Source organism: Ascaphus truei, chromosome 1 (assembly GCF_040206685.1).
Source record: "Ascaphus truei isolate aAscTru1 chromosome 1, aAscTru1.hap1, whole genome shotgun sequence".
NCBI classification, from domain to species: Eukaryota; Metazoa; Chordata; class Amphibia; order Anura; family Ascaphidae; genus Ascaphus; species Ascaphus truei.
In genome coordinates this window covers 370,208,584-370,219,214 of record NC_134483.1, presented here as the reverse complement: position 1 = coordinate 370,219,214, position 10,631 = coordinate 370,208,584, and the positions used below count along the sequence as shown (strand labels likewise).

The 10,631-nt window shown below is 41.9% G+C and overlaps 1 pseudogene; it reads right to left on the bottom strand.

Annotated features, from left to right (window-relative positions):
• Positions 1-828: 828 nt before the first annotated feature.
• Positions 829-959, bottom strand: LOC142473208 (U2 spliceosomal RNA; annotated as a pseudogene).
• Positions 960-10,631: the final 9,672 nt, after the last annotated feature.

The window sequence follows — 10,631 nt, the reverse complement described above, 5'->3', positions numbered from 1 at the left end:
CACAGTGCCATTTTTTGCTTCAAAAACCATTTTTAACATGGTTCCCTATAGGCTTAAGCTTGCTGCATGGTCACAGCTTTGAGCACAGCCAAGGTTAAGGTGCATAGCCAGAAAACCCACCCACAGACAGCTTTTTTTTTTTTTTTTTGTAGCCCAGGCGGTGAAAAAAAGTGATTCACCTCTGTATCCGTGCTCGTGATCCACGCTGTGAGATCAGGTGCTCAAAACTTGTGACAAAGTCCACTCCGGAGAGTAGGCCAGTCCGTGCCATAGACAGTCCTCTCCAGCCGAAGCCTTGGAGTCCTGCTGTTACATCGACGTCGTCCTCCGAGGAATCCGACGTCCATCCTGTTCCCTCCTAGTGCAGCTGGCGCCGCAGGAGGGTCCAAGTCTTTAGGGTGTTCGGCTGACGCCTACTAACCCACCGCAATCTTCCCCCGAAGGGATGGCGACTACTAACCAGCACTCAGTCTTTGCTCTCCGGAGAGAGGGGTGACGATAACCCAACACGTAACCGAAACAAAATCCATGGTGCGAGTGCTCCAGTGCTCTGTGTGATGCAGTGCAGGAGGTGCTCAGACGTACAAACACAAAAAGGGTGTGCACGAGTGCACGCCCGGCCCCGTGCAAGGCCAGGCGGTGACAAAAATAATGGCTTGTCCCCTCAGCGGAAGGCAATAAGGGGGGCCAAGTGCGGGAAAAATAGGGGTGCAAATGATCAGTGCTCGTGCCAAGTGCTCTTGAAGTGGAGGTTGCAAATCCTCAACCTCCACAACCCGAAGGTGCAGCAAGTGGTACTGCCCCAGGTTAACCACTCCTGGGGTGCAGAGAAAATAAGCCCGGGCTACTTTGCATCCGCATTCTCAGGCCATGACCAGAGGACCAGGTGTAGTCTGGAGAATCTGTCCTTCACAGGACAGACACTACACTTGATCTTAGCCAAAAGGCCGAGAAGCTGTTTCGACCTTAATGGGTCTCATCAGTGTGGGGTTGATTAACTGGCTATGCAAAGAAGCTAAAGGATGGGGCTTACCATACTGAGTTAAGTTATGGTGAGTAAAAAGAGTGACAAAAACCCTCCACAGCAAAGCAAATATGCAAATGTAAATACAACTGTATGCTCATCTGCATGTCTTAGGCAGGTCTGCAACCCCACCTTTCACCATTATCACCCAGCACACAGCACTTCCACTGCAGCAAGGGATTCTGGAAAATGACATGCAAATGAGCACACAGTGCCACTTTTGGCTTCAAAAACCATTTTTAACATGGTTCCCTATAGGCTTAAGCTTGCTGCATGGTCACAGCTTTGAGCTGTCTGTGGGTGGGTTTTCTGGCTATGCACCTTAACCTTGGCTGTGCTCAAAGCTTTGTGGTCCCTATTGGTGTATAGGGATGGAAAAACAAGGAGTATAAGTATGTGTAAGAGACAGCTGTGTGTGCATACATAAAGCACAGTATGTACAGATATGGCCTTTAGCGCTCATGGGAAGAGAGTTCACTTGTGTCAGTAATGACTCATAAAATTTCGATCTCTGTTTAGGCCACTGCTAAGTGTCCCGAACAGTTGCATAAATTTGTATTCATGCAACCGTCTCTCTTTCGGTGTTTTAAGATTACCTTTGAGTATGGCAACCCTCAGATCGTTCATCTTATGGGACCACAAAGTATCCACACACACTTTTAGTTGTGCTACAATCTCTCACATTTCCACACCCACCCACACCATTTATATCCACTCCCACTCCACACACACCTTTTGTAAAGCACTGTATATACTGTGGGCTCTCCATTCATTTTTATTCACACAGATACACACACACACTCTTACATCACTTGCTTTCAGGAACCTTTTGACACCTCTAGCCATAAAACACATCCACACCGGGGGAAGGACCAGCACAGATAACATTCCAATAGACACTGTTGTTAAGTATACCTTTTGCTTGCTTCATTCATTGTAACATCGCCGGAAGAAGAGATCAGTGTATCTCGAAAGCTCACACAAATAAAAGCATTTCGTTAGCCACAGAACGGTATCATCTATTTATTTTTCGATTATTGAAGCTTGGCTAACACGGTACTGATACCTCTACATATATATATATATATATATACATATATATATATATATATATACATATATATATATATATATATATATATATATGTATATATATATATATATATATATATATATAATATTTTACAGTAGGTTGTCTCAGCTCAGTTACATTAAAATATGAATAACAAATAAGTAAGGAGGAATATGGCAACCCCCCCCCTGATTTTTATTAGATGAAATCACATGCTATTTTCTTGCGATACTGCATTGACAATGTCATTGTTTGAGGAATAGGCTCCTTGGAATCATAGTAGTAGTCTCTCTTCTTTAAGCACTTAAAGAGGCTCCAACAATATGCATTGTACACTGAAAATGGTTTGTTATTTGTTATGATGTTGTTCGCAGATAGATATCTCTATCTACATTTTATGTGTGTTCAATGAATTACCAATGTTAAAGAATATATTGCACTTTTTAGTATAGTCATTTAATTACAACACTTACAACTGCATTATACTATATGGGATGGGACTGCACCTTGAAGAAGTTAAGCTTAATTTGCTAACAAAAAAAACTAATTATAGCATTGTAATGCATATCATATATCAATGGCCAATGTTAATATTTAGATTCACTAGGTTTGTGTGTGAACCAAACAAACGTAAAGCACAAACATGGTGGATGCAACAACAACAGCAGCAGGCTTTGAATTTGCACTTAGAAATATTACAAATCTCTAACTGCTTAACATAGTCAGGTCAGGGGGTTCCATTTCTAAATAGACTCTGCACAAGCAGTGCTAAATCAATTATTTGGAGCATTCCTGTGTGTGGAGGTTACAGAGCATTGCTGCACTGATTGTTTTTATGTAAATATGCAGTGGTAGGTTTTGTATCCTCCTTATTAAAAACTGTCATGGTTTTGAATTCAATAATTATCTCAAGAGATAGTCAAAATGTGTAGAACTCCAAAACCCACATTTTATTGATAAACACAGAAATTGTAAAAGATAAGATTTCAAATATTTCACATTTTGTAACTATATTGTTTCAAAGGATTTGCTGGAACAATACTGTCTGGAGGGTATTTTTCTCTCTTTCAGGCGCATGACTGCAGTATGTCCATCATAGTCTGTACTATGGCTATTGTGGTGGAGATATGTGTATTGTATAAGATAGTGTAATTTATGGGTGGCTATATTGTGAAGCTTTATTAAAGGGGGGAGGGGTTGGAGAGGCTCCATGGCAAGATGAGTGTAGCTTGTTATTAAAACGATAGTCTCTGATTCAAATGCTATACTGTTTTATAAACTCAGAAGCATCATTACATGGTGTCAGAAGTGCAGAATGAAAAGGAGAGACCACCATGCTTTTGTTTCCAGTGCTTGAAGCAGAGCACCCAGAACAGGCGAAGCAGTAACTTACAGAGATTACACAACAGTTAAGTAATGGATGTATCGCAACCTCCATCCATTCTTCAGCAAGGTTGCAAAAAACTGGAAACGATCCAATCAGAGATTTAAACTGTGGGAGCTGAGGAAAGAGATAATAAATAAGTCAAATCAATATTTTTCCATGTTGTGGGGGAGGAAGCATTGAATATTTATTATAACTTTAAGTTTGAAGAAGGTACACATACAGTATGACGTTCAGTGAGATACTGACCAAAGTTGGTAATATTGAATACCAATAAGGAATAAGACTTTGGTAAGAAACCTATAAAAAATAATGATGAAACCATGGAGCGATATGTCACCATATTAATGAAGCTCAGTAATTTGGTGCCTTTTGTGAATTGACAGAGTGTCTGACCAGAGATTGAATCATTTGTGTCATCAAAGAGAATGTGTTGAGGGAGACGTCTCTGTACAGCAGATCTAACCTTAGCTGAACTCACTAAATGGGTTATCCATGCACTGTGTACAAAAGGGAGAAATGTTCACCACAAAAATCGGAATTACATACTGATACAGGAGATAGCACCTATAGGTGCTCTGTGAGAATGGGGGTTGCAGCATAGTCCCAAATAACATGTAGCTTTTGGCAAGCTCTGCCATAAATGTGTAAAAAATAAACATTTTGCAATGTGCTGTAAATCACAGATGAAGAAAGGTCAAGTGCATGCAGTCGGACAAAATCTGCTATAGGAATGTATGCAGATTTTCTGGAAACCAGTGCAACGCATGGCAGGACTGGAAAGTACTATACTGTACTAATGGCACTGAATCCAACACACATTTCTTTGAAACTGGACACTTGAGTTCAAGTTAACATTCTACCCGAAAAAGAATATTACAAACTTTGGGCTGGGTACATCAAACTGCGGTATACCAAATTTGAAGTAATATTGCAATAAAAAAATGGTGTTATTTTTAAGGTGCGGTCATGAACTTGGTACCGCTAAAAGTAATACTATTTGTACCGCTGCCGCTAAAAATATTGTGACGGGCACCAAAATAAGTAAATAACGTAATTTTGATAATTTTGCTGTCAGTCATCAAGTTCCGATATTTTCTGGTACCTGGCTGAAGACATAAAGACATTTTTATCACCTACCCAAGGCAGGTGTTGGACCTATCTTGCCTATGTATATAATAGCCATTTTAATGGTTAATGGGGCTATTGGTTATTACTCTAGAGGTGGGAGTGGTGATATTGTTACGGAAGTTGTGGCCAGAGTCTTGGGTGTAGTTGCCCTGGGGGGGGGGGGGGGGGGGTTAGCTGCCACTTACTTGGGGAGGATGGTAGCGGTTAACATCTTGTTTGCCTTAGCAGTTAGTAAGGCATTGCCCTTACTAGCCTCTGAAATAGCCAAGAGGGGTAGTGTAGTTTCAGTTTAATATTAACCCCTTCGGTACCTGTGGTTGTCCTTGATAGCCAAAGGCATGAAAGGGATTAATGTATTTTTTACCATGCGATTTGTAATAATTTATTTTACATTAACCAATGGTACAAATATATTGATGCAGTCCCCCATTGTATCGTGATGCAGTAATTAATGCATATTTATCGGTGGCGTTAATTGCTGCATCACGACTCAATTTAAAAATATCGCACCCAGTAAAATATTACCATAATGTCGATGACTTTGACCAAAACAACCGCATTTTATTAAAAATTTTTTACTGGTGCGATATTAACTCAGTTTTAACGGAGCTTGATGTATCTATACTGTACCTAAAACTAAAAACAAAGGCAAAACTATGTCTAACGAAAATTAAAGCAACAGGTTATTCTGGAAAAGATATTCAAGTGAATTATTCATAAAAATATTATTCATAAAAACACCACATGAAAGCCTCCATTCAGGTACCTAAAGATATTATAACAATTTTAGGCCTGGCTGCCTGTAAGGGACCCAATTTGGTAAAGCAGATACTCTCAATACAAGATTGGACTAAACCTAGTTATGAGACTATCATTTTGGAATTCCAGGACTTGTTTCAAGGGCTCGTATGCGTGCCAGAAAAGCATACAATTCAGATAAACAGGCAAGTCCTGCCAGTCATACATCCATGTTGAAAAGTGTCCTTTGCTGTACTTGATAAACTGAAGTTAGAGTTAGCAAGGATGGAAGTTCTATAAGTTATACCAAAATCGAGGAACCGACAGACTGGATCAGCTCTCTAGTTTTAGTGGAAAAAGTAATCATCAATTATATATATGCCTAGAAGGTCCCTGAGATCTTAATAAAGTTACAGTATAAGAAGAGAACACTGCAAACTGCTAAGCAGAGAAGAGATTATTGCTCAGTTTTGAAATGTAGTTATTTTCAGTAAATTAGATGTCTCTTTTGAATTTCGGCAGATAAAACATACAGAAGGAAGTTCAAAACTATGTCCATTGAATACTCTATTTGAAGACACTTATTAGTTACATAGTTACATAGTAGATGAGGTTGAAAAAATACATATGTCCATCAAGTTCAACCTATGGTTACGCTTATGCATACTGTAGCTTCAGCACCAGAGGTTTAGCTCAAAGCTGTACGTATAATTTATGAACATATTGAGGGTGTCAACACGTCTATGGATTTAACTAAAGAAGAGTATGATTGCTGAGCTGCAAAGTTTAAATTAAATATGGAGAAAAATATTTGTTCCCTCTGAATGTATAAAACCTGACAAAAGTAAAAAATAGTGTGTGCCGAGCATGCACATTTTAAGTGAAATGTCTTTGTCTTTTGTCACAGAAATTGTATTTGTGATGGTGATGATTTTATTTAAAATCAAAATACAATTTCAGTGAGAAAACACAAAGAAGTTTGACTTAGAACGCGCGTGCCCGACACCCGATTCCCTGTTATAGCTTTTTGCCCGTCTACATTTATACTAACTGAGAATTCCTTGTGACTGTGTGTGTGACTGTCTGGGTGTGTGTGTGTGTGTGTGTGTGTGTGTGTGTGTGTGTGTGTGTGTGTGTGTGTGTGTGTGTGTGTGTGTGTGTGTGTGATTCTGTATAGCATTGGGAGTGGGGTCACCTGCGCAGTAGAGAGTTTGGTGTGGGCCAGGCATAGGAAGTGGTCCAGGCGGCTGTGCTTATAGGTTGTTGCCGAGTTCTGGGATCCTGCGCATGCACACGTGCCGGGCGGTCCTGCGCAAGTGTGCAGCGCCGGGTTGTCCTGCACACACGCTCTGCTGGGCGGTCCCTGCCCACGCATGCATAGCCAGGCGGGCATGCATGCGGAGCCGGGCAGGCACGCGTGTGGTGCCAGCTGCGCCGTTGCAGCGCATGCAGAGGGGAAGATGATTATGGGCTTCTGCACATGCGCGGCGAGACATGCATGACTTATCACCTCCTCTTCTGCGCATGCGCTGCCTACAATCTGTGAGTGGCCTAGAAGGTTGTTATGCGCGTGTGCGTGACCAGCAGTAGCGTGATGTCACTTCTGTCATGGTTTTTCGTTACAACACGAGATTTTTTCCCATCAAAATTCTGTAGGTGTCAGCAAAGAAGTTTCACTTCAAAAGTGTCGGCCATTAAAATGATGCCTCGTTCACAGTCAAAGAAGGATGTTCAATGGTTCCTGGGCATGGTAAACATTCTTAAAACGTTTATACGTAATCCATCAATAAAGCATCGCTGCACGGAGTACACTCCTGGAAAACAAACGTGAATGGTTATGGGGCCGAGACCAGGAGGGAGCATGGGAAATCATGAGGCAATAATTGGCGTAAAAGCTAGTGTTGAAGATTTTATGCCCCAGAAAGGCCTATTAAGATATCAGTAGATGCATCACAATCAGGCCTGTGGGTAGTAATTCTCTAGAAATACAATGGTTGTTGCAAACCTGTGGCTTATGTCTCTTGTCTAGATCATTCATTGATGCAGAAACAAGGTTTGCACAGATTCAGAAGAAGCTTTTAGGAATAGTTTGGCGGTGAATGATTTCATCAATATATTCATGGTCAAAAGGTGGAAATAGAAACAGCCTGGCTATAGAACAGCTGCTCTTGTAACATTTTGTTGTTTTTTTTTCACCACAATGCAAGACTAAAACATATTATGTCCAGATTGGGCTGATTTTGCAAAAATCCCTGTAAGTGAACAACAAGTTTATTTTCATCTATAAATACAAACAGATGACAAGCTCCAGATAGCCGTATTTGGTTAAACCACTAAATGACTGCACTTTAAGGATTAAAATAATGACTACATTATTGCACTTTAAGGATCCAAAGAAGGGTGATAAAGAATCATTTAGTTGCAATTTATATGCCAGCAAAATGAATGTTTACAGCAGATGCATTGTGAAGTGTCATGGCTCCGTGAATGGACAACGAGAAGACCACAGGACCAGAGATGCATTCTTATGTTGCTCTAATTGTAAAATCAATCCCTGAAGCAAACCGCCAAATGTAAAGAATCAAACAAGGAACAGAGAAGGATTAATCACAAAGGATCCTTGCATACAGTTTGTCAAAATGAAAAGGTGGCTTAATGAAAAAGAAAATTGCTCTACAAGTGTAGGGGGCTGCTACTGCTGCTGCTGCTGCTGCTGCTGCTGCTGCTGCTGCTGCTGCTGCTGCTGCTGCTGCTGCTGCTGCTGCTGCTGCTGCTGCTGGTATACATTTTAAGTAATACTGTATAATAGTTTTCAAGTGCAATAAGATTGTAATACTGATGAGTCGTTAAAATAAATACTGCAAAAGGTCCCCAAGGGTCATTTAGAAGTATAAAAGGGGACAAGAAATTGTGTATTGTCTGAATTAACATAAACAAGGGGTGGACACCCGCTTAGCTCAGAGGAAAGTATGTGAATGCACTAGGGTTGATAATTTAAAAAAGAGAAAGGGTAACCAGAGCCAGAGGTCACTCCTGAGAGGGAGAGTAGGCTGTTGTTATAAGCCCCCGATTACATGCTCTCGCTACTGAATGGTGGAACTTGGTTGTGGGACAAGGAAAGATGATATTCTGTATATGGACCTCGTTGTTGTTTTATGAGTGACCACGAGTGATTATTAGTTTTGAATTGGTTGTGATTGAAATGCCTATGAGATAGTGAGTTAAGTTAAAATATCTTTAATAGGGTCACATGAACTAGTCAGTAAAATATAGTGACATAACATAATTAAATTATAATACAGTGACATGTAGAGAGAGCTCAATGCCCATCATATCGGATGTGGCACCTGGGTGATGAGCTGGTGAATGAGTCTCTCGTGTGCAAATGGTGGTCTAAAAATTACATTAGTATCATCTTACTATGCCGAATGTCATCTGGATAATAGTGGGATAGGCAGTGTTAATTGTGTCCGTTTTGGTTACTGATAATGAGCACCATGGACTAGCTGTTCCTCAGTGGCCGTTCTAAACTGTAGGGACCCCAGAGTTGGGGAATGGGGATGGAAAGGTGGTGGGAGGGAAACCATAATTAATGATGAAGGGAGACTGTTGGGTGTAGTTATAATGCGCAAATTCTGCCCAAGGGAGGAGATCTGCCCAAATGTCCTGAGCGTCTGACACAAAACAGTGGATGTATTGTTCGAGTGACTGGTTGGTCCACTCGGTCTGCCCATTGGTCTGCGGGTGATAGCCGGAGAACTGTAGCGTGATACCTAATTTCTTGCAGAAAGCTCTCCAAAATTTAGACACGATTTGTGACCCCCGATCTGACAAAAAGGTTTGAGGTGTCCCGTAAAGCCTGAAGATATCCTTGGTGAAGGTTTCGGATAATCTGGCGGTGCATGGTAGTCCCCGGAGGGGGATGAAGTGTGCTTGCTTCGATAAGCGATCCACCACTACAAAGATCGTATCCATACCCTTGGATTTGTGTAATTCGACAATAAAGTCCATCGAGAGATGGTTCCAAGGGCGATCGGGGATTGGAAGGGGTAGTAAGAAACCAGGAGGTTTACTGCGGGGTGTTTTGTTCCGGGCACACGTAGCACTAGAAGACACAAAGCTCCTGATGTTCTTGCACATGCCTGACCACCAGAAGGTGCGTTCCAAGAGGTCAATAGTCCTCCAAGTACCTGGATGACCTGCTGTCTTGGAGGTGTGACCCCATTTCATGACTTGTCTGTGAAGACTGGGAGGAGTGAACAGCCATCCTTCTGGGACCTTGAGGCCCTCGGAGATGTTATTCTGTGCCCTTGTGATCTCTGTAAGAGTGCTGAAAACGTGTGTGGAGAGAATGCACGCCGGAGGTCCACAGATTTGTCCTCTGCTAAGAACAAAGCCCAATCTGCTTGGCGAGATGCCAAGCGGCACGTCCCTTCAATATAAAGTAAATTCTTATGGTTAGTTGAAATAGTGATGGGGGTTAATGTGACTTCAAGTAGGTGCCTCCATTCCTCTAAGGCCATCTTAATAGCAAGGAGCTCATGATTTCCCACTTTGTAATTTCTTTCTGCGGCTGAATTTTTTTCGAAAAAAATGCGCACGGGTGGAGTCTCGTTTGGGGCTCCCTTCTCTGGGAGAGTACCGCTCCCGCTCCGACATCAGAGGCATCAACTTCGAGGGTGTAGGGCAGTGCTGGGTTCGGGTGTACCAATATGGGTGCGGAGGCTTTCTTTAGTTTCTCAAAGGCTTCGATGGCATCGATAGACCAGTGAGCCGGATCGGCTCCCTTTTGGGTTAATGCTGTGATGGGTGCGACTACCCTGGAAAAACCCTGGATGAACCTCCGGTAGTAGTTTGAGAAACCAAGGAATCTCTGAATTGCGTTGAGAGAAAGTGGTCTTGGCCATTCTATGATCGCCTTGACCTTGTCCGGATCCATAGTCAGTCCAATACTGGATATGATGTATCACAGGAATGTGGTAGAGGACTGATGAAACTGGCACTTCTCCAGTTTGGCGAAGAGGTGATTTGTGCATAATCTTTGGAGCTTGCTTCACATGCTCAGAGTGTTCAGCAGTGTTCTTAGAAAAAATCAGGATGTCGTCCAAATTTACGACTACGTACTTATCGAGTAAATCCCTGAAGGTCTCGTTCACGAATTCTTGGAACACTGCGGGTGCGTTGCAAAGACTGAAGGGCATAACCAAATATTCATAGTGTCCGTCGCGAGTGTTAAACGCCGTCTACCACTCATCCCCCTGACGAATCCTTACCAGGTTGTA